Below are 14637 nucleotides of genomic sequence, written 5' to 3'. Positions count from 1 at the left end.
AGTAAGTGATAATAGGAGGTGCTCAGTTTCTCTGGATTCAGGTTTCAGGACACACCTCTGGGTTTCCAGCCACTCCCCAAGGCCTCAGACCCCCTCCTCTGGGCTCTTCCCTGGAGGAAAGTAACTGTTGCCAGTTAGACCTATTTTCAGCACTAGTGTGAAAATAAGACCACAAGGGGCTGGCTTATGCAAATCACATAGCTGGGCATGCTCAATAAAGAGCACAGAATATTCTTGAATATGTCTGGTGTATGTGGTAGGTTCTGACCAATGAACATGCTCCAGGAAGGGATTGACTGAGCATGTGCAGGACTAAATGTTACATAACTGGGAGCCATCCCATTAATTGAATATTCATTAGATAGAGAAACTATAAAAGCTGAATCCCAGACAAAGGCAGGGTTGTTGCTCACCTTTCTGGAGGCAACCTGGACTTCCCTGGCTGAGGTGTGTATATTTTACTTTGTATCAAACTTACTTTCAGCAAGCGGCTGCTCATTCTCCTGAGCCAGCCTGCACTCTGTACTGAACTTTAAGCATGTTTTTCTTGCTTTTGTGTTAGACTTGATGTCTGTACTGAATTTACTTTGTGTTAAACTTGTCACGGGCCCTGCTCAGTGTCTGGAGCTATGCTGCACTCTCTGTGGAACCTGTATTTCTTATCTATTATGTTAAACTTGTCCTCACTTTCTGCTGTGACTCCGCCCTTGAATTCTTTCCTGTGGCGCAGTCAAGAACCTGGTAAGAGGACAGGGCAAGTTGAGGCCCACTATCAGGCTCCCTGGACCCTACCTCTGACATCATAAGGGTTCAGGCAAGAAACAGACGGCATACCCAAAGGGTTAATAGAAGAAATTTCATGAATAAGCTATGTACAGAGGTGTGGGGAAGATTAAGGAAATCAACAAAGAATGGTGATACATACAGCGAATAGCATTATCAAGAAATTTTACCACTCCTAGGCTTGAATGTTCAGGGAAGAGTGGCTACCAGAACCCAGAGAGACTGCAGCTGTGAAAGAAGGGCTTCCTGGAAAGTGCTGTGGCCATGGGTAGATAGATAAGCCAGACCCTGCATTAGAAAATAACGTGTCTCCTGTGATGTTTGTCAAAAAAGGACTGTGTGGAAGCCAAATTCTGCATCCGAGTTATCCAGCTTGGAGACAGCAGAAAGAATAAATCCCTAGCCTCTGTTTCCTTCCACTCTTCTATCTCCTGGGCTTCTCACTGGCTACCCCGAACAGGAATCAAAAGGTAACGTAAATGTTGCTGATCTTATAGGTCTCCTCCTCCTGGGTTACAAATAGGGCCAGAGAAGAGCAGCCAGCACAAAACTAAATCTCACCTCATGCTCTTCCCCAAGTGAGCTTCCTTTCCAAATTTCCCTAATTTTACTATATGTACTATCATCATTTTAAGCTTCCAGAAATGCCTTCAACCTGTCAGAAATGGCTAGTGAGCAAAATAGAAGAAATATCCCCCAAAAAGGAAAAATTTCGTTACAATTTTCAAAATGAGCTGAGCCACTAGATCGGGTCTAGATGACATAACACTAAGGTCTGTGTCAAGACCTCACATTTGGATGTAAGCTCTTTGGAAGCAAAAAAAAATAAAAAAATAAAACAACTCAAAATTCTTAAAGCTATGTCATATTTTGAAAAGTTCTCAATTCGTGTTGAGGCAGAGGTCAGTGGGAGAACATGCAGTTTAAATGCACCAGTGGTTCAGATGTCAGGCTCAACCCATTTTGGAGGAAGCAGGGTAATTGTCCTTGGAAACAGATGCAAACAGTTCATTAGTTAGAGCTAACCAATAATAGAAATGAGGCTGATGCAAACACCACATGAAACACTTTATTTTCTCTTTGATTAATTATAGGCGCCTCTATGTAGATCTCAACTTGTGGCCTTCCTAATCAGCCTAGACATTGTTCTTTCTCTGTGTGGCACCAAAGCTTCAGAGTGATCTAATGATGAGGCTAAAGTCACAAATGTTTCTTAGGATCACTCCCTGATTAACCTACATTTTTTCTTTATATTTGACAATATAAGATTCTTGTTAGTTGCTGGTTTGGGGTAAAATTATAATTTTATAAGAACCTAGAGAGCTGTGCTAAATTTTTCATAGGCACAAAACAGGCAATAGCTTTTTTTCACAGTATTTTAGGATGATGTTTAATAAACTATAGTTTGCTACAGAGAGTGTCATTGATTGCCCCATCTATAATATTTCGTATGCTTCAAAGTGTTAATTGACTTCTAATCACAAAGCACTAAAAATAAATTTAAAAAAAGAATTAACTTCGCTATGTAATGATTTTATTGGTACTAGAACCTGGACTTCCTAAAAACTGAAATAATATACTTAAAACATTACGCTTCCACAAGTGTACAAAATGCCTAATATAAAAAATAAACTGCATAGTTATTTTCTAAATGTTTATGGAGCATTAAAAGCTTAAAAAATTTTTTTAATTGTAGTATAACATAAATATAGAAAAGTGTGCAAAATACAAGAGTAAGGCTCAATGAATATAAACACCAAACACCTGTGGAACCATTTCCAGGTCAAGACAGAACACTGACAGCAGCCCAGCCCAAACCCCGCATCCCTCATTTCTCCTCTCAATCACTACCTTCTCCCTTCTCCCCAAAGTCAACCACTGTCTTTGATTCCAAACCAGTTGTTGCATGTGTTTTGAACTTTAGGTAAATGTAATTATGCCGCATGTATTCATGTGTCTGGCTTCTTTTGCTCGTCATTTTATAGTTGAATATATAACTTATACACTAATGTTAATGGTTATTGGGTTGTTTTCAGTTTTGGACTATAATGAAAAATACTCAGGTGGACATTCTCAGACATGTCTTTTGGTTCACCATGTGTGCATATTTATGCTGAATGTATATCTAGTAGAATTGCTGGGTAAGAGTGCATGCATATGTCCAACTTTAGTAAATAACACTGACATGTTTTCCAGAGTGATTGTACCAATTTACATACCATCTATAGTATATGAGTTACTGTCGTTCCATATCTTCTGTTTTTATAATTTTAGCTCTTCTGGGAAGTGTATGGTAATTTTAATTTATGCTAGTCCATGGTTACTAAAGAGTCTTGGCACCTATTCCTATATTTATTGGCCATTTGGATAGTCTATAGCATGAAATGTCTGATCTGTTGTCCTGTTGAGCTCTTTTACCTGCCCGTAATCCTGCCTACTGGGCCAATTGTTGAGCTAGGGCTGGGTCTGGAGCTCACAGACCCCTCAAGCTCATTCACACACTGGGTCACAAACCCTTCACATGCCAGGCTGGGTCACCAGACCCCTCACACGCAGGTCTATGAGCTAGGTAACCAGCAAACAGGTCCTTGGAAGCTGTAGGTTGGAGAGCATGGCCACACAGGCGGATGAACGAGGCAGTAAATGCCAGCCAGGGTGGTGGCATCGCCCATGTGCACTAACTCCACCCACACACAACTTGCTTACAAAGAATGCACCACACCACTCCCAACCAGATCTAAGGTGAGGGGGCCTGATTAAATTATTCTATTTTCCGATTTCCCTTTAAATAGCCTTCTTAAATTTTTAATTTTTATATTGTACAGTTTTCATGTAGAAATTGTGCACATTTAAAAGTAGACTTCTATAGATATTTGATATTTTTGCTAAAATTATAAATAATATATTTTACAATTTTTGTTGTGGTATGTAGACACGATTGTTGAATATTGATTTTACTAAATTCACTTATTAATTCTAATAATTTATTGTATATTTCCTTTGGGAATTTTCCATTCATAATTAGGTTGTTTTCAAATGACAATTTAATATGTTTATTTCCAATCATATAATTTTGTTTATTTTCTGTCTTATGGCACTGGTTAGGACCTCCAGTAAAATTTTTTTTTTTTTTTTTTTTTTTTTTGTCTTTTTCGTGACCGGCACTCAGCCAGTGAGTGCACCAGCCATTCCTATATAGGATCTGAACCCGCGGCGGGAGCATCGCTGCGCTCCCAGCGCCGCACTCTCCCGAGTGCGCCACGGGCTCGGCCCTCCAGTAAAATTTTGAAAATAGTAATTGATACAGGACGTTCTCATCTCATTTCCAATCTTAGAGGCTGATGGAGTTTGGATGTGTTGTTCCCTCCAAAACTCATGTGGAAATTTGATATCCAACGTGGCAGTGTTGGAAACTGATTGGGTCATGGGGGCAGATCCCTCATGAATAGATTAATATTCTCCCCAGGGGAGGAAGGGTAGTGAGTTCTCACTCTATTAGTTCCTGTGAGAAGGGGACCCTGGAACCTCCTTTCTCTCTTTCTCTCTCTCTCTCTCTCTCTCTTCTTCCTCTCACCATGCGATCTGCTTGTATCTGGTGGCTGGCTGCCACTTTTCTGCCATGAGTAGAAGCAGCCTGAGGCCCATGCCAGATGCAGCTGTCCCAGAATCATAAACCAAATAAACCTCTCTTCTTTATAAATTACCCAGTTTCAGGTAATTCTGTCCTAGCAACACAAAACAGACTAAAACAGAAAATTGGTACCAAGGAGTGGGGTGTTACTAAACTGATATCTGAAAATGTGGATGCAGCTTTGGAACTGGGTAATGGGCAAAGGTTGGAGGAGTTTGGAGGACTTAGAAGAAGAGAAAAAGATGAGAGAAAGTTTGGAATGTTTTAGAGACTTATGTGGTTGTGAGCAGAATGCTGATAGAAATGTGGACAGTAATGCCTTGCGGATGATGAGGTCTCAGATAGAAATGAGGAACTTATTGGGAATTGGACAAAAGATAACCCTTGCCACACCATAGCAAGGAACTTGTTTGCATTGTATCCATGTCCTTGGACTTTGTGGAAGTTGGAACTTAAGAGTTGTGAACCAGAGCATTTGGCCAAATTTCTAAGCAGCAAAGCATTAAGGAAGCTGCATGGTTGCTTTTAAGAGCCTACTCTGAGTTCTGGTGGCAAAATCATGATGTAAAGCCAGAATTTAAAAATGAAGCAGAGCAGAAAGATTTGGAAAATTTGCAGCATGGCCATGTGGTAGAGAAGCAAAGAACTGGAGAAAAATGCAAGGGTGAAGCAGATAAACTGGTTGCTAAAGACATTATCTTGGCAGTGAGGCAGCCAGATGCTAATAGCAGAGAAAATGAGAGGAAAGCCCCACACGCATTTCACAAGTCTGGAAGGGTGCCCCACCCATCACAGACCCTGAGGCCTGGAAGGACTGAGTTATCCTGGAGGACAGACGTGAGGTGCAGCTGCCTTTGGGATCCTGCTCCCTGTATCCCAGCTGTTCCAGCTAGAGTGGCTCCTAGTGTGGTTCATGCAGCAGCTCTAGAGAGTAGAAGCCTGAAACCGTGGTGGCATCCACATTGTGTGAAGTCTGCAGGCCAGCAGGATGTGAGAGCAGTGGGGGCGTGGCAGCCTCCACCCAGATTCCAGAGGATGGATGGAAAAGCCTGGGGGCCCAGGCAGAGACCTGCCACAGGGGTGGAGCCACTGAAGAGGACATCTACTAGACCAATGCCAAGCAGGAAAGTGGGGTCAGAGCCCCCACAGAGAGCCCCCACCAGGGTAATGTCTAGTAGAGCCAATACAGTGGGGCTACCACCATGACCCCAGAACTTTGGGGCCACTGGTAACATGCAATGCAGGCCTGGAAAAGCCACAGGCACCAGCACAGCCCACTGGGCTGTGCCTGGCAGAGCTGTGGAAACAAGGCTGTCTGATGCTTTGGAGGCCCAGATGCCCAGTTGTGCCCAAGATGTAGGACTTGGAGTCAAAGAACATTATTTTGGAGCTTTAAGACATAATGTCTGCCCTGCTGGGTTTTGGACTTGTTTGGGGCCTGTTTTCCCTTTCTTCTGGCCTATTCCTCCCTTTTGAAATGGGAATGTGTACCCAATGCCTGTTCCACCATTGTATCTTGGCTGTAGATAAATTTGGTTCTGACTTTTACAAGTTCACAGCTGGAAGAACTTTTGCTTTTGGTCTCAGAGAAGACTTTGAACTTTGGACTTTTAAGTTGGTGCTGGAACAAGCTCAGACTTTTGGGACTATTGGGATGGAATGATTGTATTTTGTATGTGAGAAGAACATGAGTTTGGGGGGACCAGGGGTGGAATGATGGAGTTTGGATGTGTTGTTCCCTCCAAAACTCAGGTGGGAATTTGATCTCCAACGTGGCAGTGTTTGAAACTGATTGAGTCGTGGGGGTGGATCCCTCATGAATGGATTAATGCTCTCCGTGGGGGAGGAAGGGTAGTGAGTGTGTTCTCACTCTGTTAGTTCCCATGTGAGCTGATTGTTTAAAGAGCCCTGGCACCTCCTCTCTCTCTCTCTCTTGCTTCCTCTCACTATGCAATCTGCTTGTACCTGCTGGCTGCCTGTCACTTTTCCGCCTTGAGTAGAAGAAGCCTGAGGCCTGTGCCAGATGCAGCTGCCCCAGAATTGTACGCCAAATAAACATCTCTTCTTTATAAATTAGGTAATTTTGTTATAGCAACACAAAATGGACTAAAACAGAGGCAAAGCTGTTAGCATTTTACCATTGCAGTGGATTGAATGGTCCCCCAAAGTCATGTAAGCTTTATCCCCATTGTAACTGTTGAGGGTGAGAAATGCTGTTATGGTAATTGAAAGGTAGGGCCTTGAAAGGTGATTGGATTGTGAGGACTATGCCTAGTGAATGGATTGAACCATTCACTGAATAATAAATTGATAGATTAATGGTGGTGGGCATGGTTCTGATGGCTTTAAAAAGAGCCAGCTAAGAAGGTTAGCTTTCTCTGTGCACCACCATTTTCTGCAGTGTGAGACCCCTGTATTGCTGTAAAGCCATCACCAAAGAAGACTCTCACCAGGTGTATTCCCTGGACTTTGGACTTCCCAGGCTCCCAAACAGAAGGCAGTAAATTTCATTTTCTTATAAATTACCCAGTTCCACCTATTTTGTTATAAGCAACAGAAATGGACTAACACAACCACTAAGTATGATGTTTGGTAAGGATTCTTTTATGTATCAGATTTAATGATATTATATTATCTTTTGCTGAGAGATTTTATCATGAATAAATATTGTTTTTTATTAAGTGATGATAGAGTTTGGATGTGTTGTCCCCCCAAAACTCATGTGGAAATCTGATACCCAATGTGGCAGTGGTGGGAACTGATTGAGTCATGGGGGCGGATCCCTCATGAATGCATTAATGCTCTCCCTGGGGGAGGAGGGATTAATGCGTGAGATCTTGCTCTATTAGTTCCCACTAGAGCTGGTTGTTTAAAAAGACCCTGGCACCTCCTTTTTGTCTCTCTTGCTTCCTCTCACCACGTGTACCCACCGGCTGCCTGCTGCCTTCTACCATGAGCAGAAGCAGCCTGAAGCCTGTGCCAGGTACAACTGTCCCAGAATCATAAGCCAAATAAACCTCTTTTCTTTGTAAATTACCCAGTCTCAGGTATTTCCGTTATAGCAACACAGATAGACTAATACAAGTGCTTTTACTGCAACTATTGAGATAATTAAATAGTTTTCTTCTTCTTTTATTTTTTTAATGAGGTGAATTACATTGAGAAGTTTTTGAATATTAAATTGGCCTTTCGTTCCAGGACCAAATACAGATTGGTCATGATATTTACTTTTTCTATGTGTAACTGGATTTCAAGTTTTATTTAGAACATTTTTCATGTATGTTTATGATTGAGATTGACTTACAATTTCACTGTTGATTTCTTCTATTGTAGATTTGCCTCATATTTCTTTAATTTCTACATTTATCTTTATTATTTTCTTCTTTATTGGGCCTTTGTATTTATATTTCTATCCTTTTATTAACTTTCTGATATCTAGATCTTTTTTTCAGCTTTCTTATTTTTAATATATGTGACTATCCATTGGTCTGAAGGTACAACTTTTATTGCACCCCATGCAATTATGCTGGAAAATAATAACTACTACTAGAAAATCACTACTGTTTTCTAGCATTATTGCAGGTTCTAAGTCTTTGTATATTTCAAACCACAAAACATTATTGTTTTAAATAGTTGATATTAATTTAGATTTACCCATATATTTATGATTTTTATTGTTCTTGAAATTTTCCTTTATTTCTGAGCTCAATCTTGAATTATTTTTATTCTGACTGAAGATCCTTTAACATTTCTTAAACTGTGAGTCTATTAATGATTAATTCTCTCAGTTCTTGTTTGCCTAAAAAAAATTTTTTTTATCTTATCTTCATCCTTGAAGGATATTTCTATTGGGTTTTGAATTCTATGCTTACAGTTTTCTTCCAACATTTTGAAAATACAGTTGCATTTTCTTCTGACTTTTTGTCAGGTGAAGTTGGGAAGTTTTTGTTGGGAAGTCAGCTTTCAGTCAAATTCTTATTCTTTTGGTGGCTATTTTTTTTCTTTGGCATATTTTAAAGTTTTATTTTTGTCTTTGGTTTTCAGCTGTGTTACTATGATACACATAGGTATACATTTCTTTTGATTTACCTTGCCTGGAGTCTAGATTGTATGTAGAATCTTGGGGTTTGCACCATGAAATATTTTATTAGTTTGGAAAATTCTTAGCCATTATCTTTAGATATTTTTTTCTATAATCTTCTTCTTTTCTTCTCATTTGGGGATACCAATTATCTGCATGGTAAATCTTATTCTAGCTCTTATATTTCTTACCATTTTTTCCTTATTTTTCACCTTTTTGTTTTCTGGGCTCTATTCTAAATACTTTCTTTTCTGATCTGTATTCCAGTTCACTAATTTACTCCTTAGCTCTCTCTAATTTGATGTTAAGCCATCCGCTGGGTTCTTAATTTTGATTACAATATTTTACAGTTATATAATTTTCATTTGGTTATCTTTCATCATTCTAATTTATTTGCTGAAATTATCAAACTTGAAAATTTTTTTTAGAGCATTAAATATAGTTATTTTAAAATATGCATGTGATACTACCATTATCTGGATACTCTATGGTTGTGTTTTTATGTTTTGGTTTTTTTTTTCTGTTAGTTTGCAATTATATTTTCTTGTTTTCTGATGTGTCTTATATATTTTGTGGCAGACAACATAAATGAAAAATGATAGAAATAATTTGAGACCCAGATAACAGTTTATGTGTCTATAGAGAATTTAAGTTTTCTTTCGGCAGATGAGTAGAGATGCAGCAATTTTATATCACTTTAGTCCAATTGAGAATTAGCAGTTTTGAAAACTTGGCAATATATCCCAAAGACAGAACTATTTTTCTCCCTACTGTTATTGGTAAATGTCAAAGAGAGGGGTGTTTATCAGGGCTGCCTCTTTTATCTTTTTCCCCCAGTTAACCTCTGTGAGGCTAATAAACGATCTATGCTAAGCTTTTAACCTCTCAACTCTTGCTTTAATTGCTGATATTAGAAAAGTGTTGTCAGACAATGATCTCGTCATTTGAGGTTTCTTTTTTCTCTTACATAATGGGCCTCATGATTTTTTACCTTATTATCTCACTAACACCTTTTATCAGATTTTTTTACATGTTGTCTAGTTTTCAATGCATTGACTTGTCCATCATTACTCACTAATTATTTATGAATAACTATTAACATAATTATCTTTTAAATTCAACAGAGAAAGAAAAAAATATCTTTTCAATGCAAGATGTATGCATAGATGAGAGAATATACAATAGTGTGAAGAAAGTTTATTTAACCTCTAAGTTCAATTGCAAGATATTCAAAATTTATTGGGTGAAATAAAAATTTATTAATCCATGCAAACACTTTGTGACTTGGTGAATAGACCAATGTCAATGTTTTAATAATGATGAACCACTTAGCTTGATTTTTCCATTTACCTATAGTTTTATATTTATTCAAAGATATATACTTTTTCTTCTACTGCTGTTGCATGAACTTATGTCATTATTTCCCCAAACTGGTAAAAATTAAATTAGTTACTAATTGGCCTTTTTGCCTTTAGTCTCTGACTGTGTCTCAGTCTCTCCTCACACATTCAATCATGTAGTCTAGCATATGAATAACAGCCTTATCTGTTTATGGGAACAAAAATGAAAAATAACATATTAGAGTAACGGGAACTGACATGACCACACCCTAATAGCCATATTGTATGGGGTGGGGCTGGAGGGTTACTTCTCTAGTAATTACAGAAAAGCAGCTGAGAGTCTTTCTCAACAAAAATCAAGCTACAAAAATGAAGGTGAAGTGGTTCTTTAGACAAGGCTGAAAGGGAACAAGGAGCTTGTGTTTATAAATAATAATTGTGTGCCAATAACTTTATACATATTATTTCTTTTAATCCTCACTACCCTGTGAAAAGGATTGTATTCCATTGTCTACAAAGTGTATTCATCTGATTTCCAGATGAAAAAATGCACCGAAGTCAAGAAACTTGCCCTAGTGTTGTTATCAAGACCCCAAAGGTCCATTTGCTCACCACTCAATAGCAAATAACTGAGAGACAAGATATAAGAAAAGGTAGTCTTTAATCAGGAAGCAAGTAGCTTGAGGAAATGGCGGACCTATGTCTCAAAGACCATCTCTGCTTTTCCCAGGTTTGCCAAAGGGTTTTATAGGGATGAGTGGTGGGAAGCTGATTCATGGTGACCAAGTGGGGATGTGCAGACATGCTCAATAATCATAAAAATGCAGAGAAACATCAAGAAACTTACCAGGTGGGAACTGACCAATGTCATTGTTCTCTATGGGGTCAAGTCATGGGTTCAGTTCCTGTTAATCTCAAAAAAGTTAGTAAGCTAGTAAAGAATGGCCATCTGGGTTAATAATTTTTCTATAATTATTTTATGTACAGTGTGAGCAGGAGTCATTATGTTCTGGCAATCATGTGAACAAGAGTCACTGCATTCTGACAACCAGCTGCAAGCTTTGTGGTTTGGATTACAAGAACAAGAAAAACAGATTTTAAATTCAAAGGTTTAACAAAATGGAGTCACTTCTGTTCAGGCTGTTGCAGTGTGATACAGCTAGTGAGAGTCCTAGGTGAGTTTTAGCTCATGTCTGAATAACTTCAAGGCTTGTGTTCTTGCACTATACCATGTATTTCCTTCTATTATAAATAAACAAATGAACAAACAACTCCAAGGAAATTTTTTCAAGTTCATGATTTAATCTTTTGTAGTTACCTCACTTTTCTTCTTCACCCAATGTGCTACAATAGAATTCTATTTCCATTTGAGGAACTCATACACATACTTTATTGTTTATTTAAGGTTATTTTAATTAAATATTTTATTAAATAAATTATTTTGTTAAATAAAATCTTTGCATAATTAGCAATTTACTGTTTGAAATTATTAAAGTTGTTTATATTTTGTAAAGAGAAAACTAATTAAATCATTACTATAATTTAATAATTTTTGAATACCAATTTTTTTTTTTGGCACACCATGGACACTGACTGCCACTTAACATAAGGGATGGGGTCTAAACATAAAAAAAAAAAAAAAAACTGATATATTTGAGTTTCAGCTTGTCATTTTATTATTTGTTTTCTATTCATATCATATTTTTTGTTCCATTTTATTTATTTTTTGCCTACCACTTTCAAGCATCTAAAGTTCTACCAATCTATACACATTAGTAGCTCCTTTCCTTCCAGCTAGTGGGATTCAAAGATAGTCTTCTGCTATTTCACTGGTGTGGCAGACAAATCCAGTTTTTCAGAGAAATCTTGGATGGCAACTTCCAAGGATTCTTGTCTGGTATCAACCGCATTAGGGGGACACTGTGGATAGATGAATGAAACTTATGAATAGAAAAAATTAGAACATCATATGTTATACAGAGTCAAATCAAACAAAGCCCAAAGAATGTTTATTGCTCTTCTGTTTTGTAGTCATAGGTATCTGGAGAATCCATTGAGCTTACGTCACATAGGAATTAAGGTTTTGAGCTGGTACAGGTGGTGGGTTAACAAGACTGAGTAGTAGCCAGGCAATCAAAGGGTACATATGAATAAAGCCAGCAGTCAGGATTATGGCAGTGGTACAAAGCATTAAATAAGAGAGGACGTTCTGAATCTTTTCACAGAAAATGAGGTGGGAACAGAGAAAATAAGGAACAGAGTGTTGGGAAGGGAATGTAAGCAGGTTGAAGTAAAATGATCTGAACATAGCAACTACTACAGTACTTATTACATCATAGTTATTATAGAAAAATACACAACTGTGTGTATTCCTGATACCATAAATGTGTGGTTTTCAATGTTGCCTGCACCATGAATAATATTTGACAGTTCTTTTGGGTTTCTCTTTGGTTCTAAAACTTTACCATTCTCTTCAAACCCTCTAATCCACTACTGATCTTCAATCTTTTTATCACAAAGTTCACACACACAAGTACATGTGTGTACGCCATACCTCAGCTGGGAACTTCTTCAACTCTATCTCTGTTACCTGAAAGCTCATCTAAATTCTCTTTCCCTCTCTTCTCTAGAATAAGAGTTATTTTTCCTTGACTGCACCCCTGATGTCATTTCTTATCTCCTTACCAGATGTTTCTATCCACCAATCTATTTTTCTCTCCTTTAATATTGGCATTTCCCTTTGTATTAGCTTCTTCTCATTAGCCCATAAATATGTTCGAATATCATCCATATTAAAAAGGAGAATTTTATTGACTCTGCCTCTCTCTTTAGCTATCATCTTATCTTTCATTTCCCATACTACCAATCTTCTTGAAAAGGTATATTGTTTTCATTGTCACATATCTGTCAACTCAAATTCATTCCTTCATCTATTCCAGTTTGGCAACAATTGCTCTACTGAACATATTCTGCCAAAAGTCACAGTTGGATTTTGGACTATGATTTTAACCAACACATCATTCTCATTGCACTCCATTCAAGGACTTGAGTGAATACATGCCTTATACTTCTCTTTTTCATAGTCTATCTTCTATTATTAAACAATATTGTTAGTACCAAGAATACACAAGATTTAGGGTTTTTCTATAACGGCACTGTCTTAGTCCATTTTCGGTTGCTATAACTGAATATCTGAGACTGGGTTATTTATAAAGAAAATAAATTTATTTTTATAGTTATAGAGGCTGGGAAGTCCAAGAACATGGCACTGGCATCTGGTGAGGGCCTTCTTGCTGCATCATAACATGGCAGAAGGCATCTCATGGTGAGAGAGTAAGAACATGTGTCAGCTCTGGCCTCTCCTCTTCTTTTTGTGAGGCCACCAGTCCCATTGTGTGGGCTCCACCCTGATAACCTCATCTAATCTTAATTACCTCTCAAAGGCTGCACCTCTGATCAATATATGATTTGGGGATTAAGTTTCTAACACATAAAATTTGGGGGAAACATTCAAAGCATAGCAGACACTTAGGTATCTAAGTATTGGACTGGTAAAAGAAGTGATGATTTGTAGGGGAATATAAAGAAAGGATAAGGCTGTGAGGAGTTGAAGGCACTGATGGGAAAGTAGTTTACCTCATTAGGGGGTTAAGGCTAGCTAGAAAGGAAAGTACGAGCAGGGAGACATTGAGGGAAATGAACAAAATAAATTTGTGTGAGAAAGATGGGGGACAGGAAACTGACTTGGATGTGGTCAAACAGTATATGTAAGTTAGAGATACTGACATCGAAGAATGTGGTAAAGAAGAGGGATATTATAGGTTTGCCTATTTACTATAAAGTAGTTCTGGTTAATGGTAAACTCAAGACTGTGGCCATCAGGGGGTTTGTTGAAGGAGATTAGAGTGAAGAGTTATAGTTGGAAACATTTAAAAATTTTTGAGACTATGAATTTAGGTGTTCAATAGGTAGAACATAAATGTTTTAACAATTTCAGAAAATTATTAGTCTTTGGTAATGTGAGAAACAAGGATGAGAAGAACTGAACAATCAATTTAGGAGGCTGCCAAAGTACACTAGTGCAGGGAAGAATTTGACAAGAACTGAGGGATTCATTATGAACCTTTTCTATTGCCAACTCAGAATAATATTTTCATTCTTAGATTCCTTTTTCACTTGCCATTTTTGCTACACTATTCTTTTATGTATATGATGTTGACAGCCTAGCTAGCACTTGTACACAGTACTCTCTTATTTCCTGTATCTCTCATAGGTGCTTATTATTTCATCTCACAAATAGATTATGATCTTTTCTTTGAATAGGAATTTTGTATATTATGATTCTTTAAAAAAAAAAAAAAACCTCTAAGTATGTGCCTAGGACAGTGTGTTGATCACCATGTTTTTCTTTAAATACTTGTTGATTAGTTAATTAAAGACCATATTCTGAATATTTAATCCATCACAAAAGCTTAAAATGGTCTTATCATTGAGTAGTACTTTCTTGATTATTTAAAAAATATATTTATGAGGAGATATTTAATTAAGAGCACTGATATCTCCTTTGTTTAACATATTTAAATCATTTTGATCAGTGATGCTAATTAAACAAAATCTTTTGCAGGTAATCTGTTAATTGGTGCATATTGGCAAATTAAAATAATTGACAAAAACAGTTTAAATTTAATATGTATAAATTTTGTTTGAATTGTTATTAACATTTAAAAATATTAAATATATAAAATATAAATTTTCAAATATAAAAAAAGAAATTTGAGGGAGGCCATGATAGTCACAAACCT

The sequence above is a fragment of the Cynocephalus volans genome, chromosome 1 (assembly GCF_027409185.1).
Source record: "Cynocephalus volans isolate mCynVol1 chromosome 1, mCynVol1.pri, whole genome shotgun sequence".
Lineage (NCBI taxonomy): Eukaryota > Metazoa > Chordata > Mammalia > Dermoptera > Cynocephalidae > Cynocephalus > Cynocephalus volans.
The sequence above is the reverse complement of the archived record's forward strand: the minus strand, read 5'-3'. Positions refer to the sequence as shown.